Source organism: Zingiber officinale, chromosome 1B (assembly GCF_018446385.1).
Source record: "Zingiber officinale cultivar Zhangliang chromosome 1B, Zo_v1.1, whole genome shotgun sequence".
Taxonomy (NCBI): domain Eukaryota; kingdom Viridiplantae; phylum Streptophyta; class Magnoliopsida; order Zingiberales; family Zingiberaceae; genus Zingiber; species Zingiber officinale.
This window is the reverse complement of record NC_055986.1, coordinates 97,287,797-97,288,937: the sequence shown is the minus strand read 5'-3', so window position 1 is coordinate 97,288,937 and position 1,141 is coordinate 97,287,797.

The window sequence follows — 1,141 nt, the reverse complement described above, 5'->3', positions numbered from 1 at the left end:
CTTGTCTAACAAAAATACAATCATCGAATTCTTTATATAGACAAAGTGTTGTGCTCTGTGAAATTAACATAGACCACAGAATAATAATTATTATGCATTTTGGAATAATAATAGTTTATTAGTAGTAGACTTGACTTCAGAAAATGGTACAATCACTGTCATTTCAATGAAAGAAATTAACACAATTCTTTACAAGTTAATTTCCTTATTGACTGTTCAGTCATATCCTTATTTTAGTCTTAAACGCGTTGTGAATAATTGGATGCATAAGCGCGAAAAAAAAAGAAGGAAATTTTAATTAACAATACGCATGGAATTCCAACCATCGATTCTTCATCTTCAATAGTCAAGCATTCGCTCGTTTCCACCGAAGAAAAGTCCGACATTATTCTCATGCTTGTTAGGTACAGTTGACTGACTTGTGAACCAATAAAATTCAGTAAATATAGTTTAAAATTAATTATCTCTTACTATTTATAACTAATTTGGGTGGAACTCAAAGTAAAATTAGGTTGATGGACTTTTTATTGTTTTCGTAGTAAAAATAATTTTGACACTTATTAGTAATTTTTAAATTATTTTTTATATAAAAAATATATATTATTATATTTCTCTTTAGTTTTATATCTTAGCACAACATTACTAGCGACAATGGGTATCTTTCTTGGCTGATGTTAGAAAGCATATCTTTCTTGACTTTTTAACTAAAATCAAGTGTATTACTTAGAGATGGTAATGGGTCGGGTTTGAGTCGGATTCTATATCCGTCCTATACCCATTGGGTATAGGATATCTATAAGTATACCCATATCTATTAAAGGAGTATATATATATATAATTAAAAAATAGATTAAGTCTATATAACCTTCTAATATCAACAAAAATAATTAGTAGATTTTTAATAAAGAAAATTTTCTTTCAGATATGTATATATATTATTCAATCAGATATTCGGGTCGGATATCGGATCTTCTATCGTGTTTAGGTGAAATTGACATCTCTAACGCTAGTGTATGGATCTAACACATTCTTATCAAGTCTAATTTATGAGCCATATTAATTTATGCATATTTATGTATTATGTATACGTTATAGCTAGTAAATTATATTTGGACACTACAAAAAAATAATAATTTAGGGA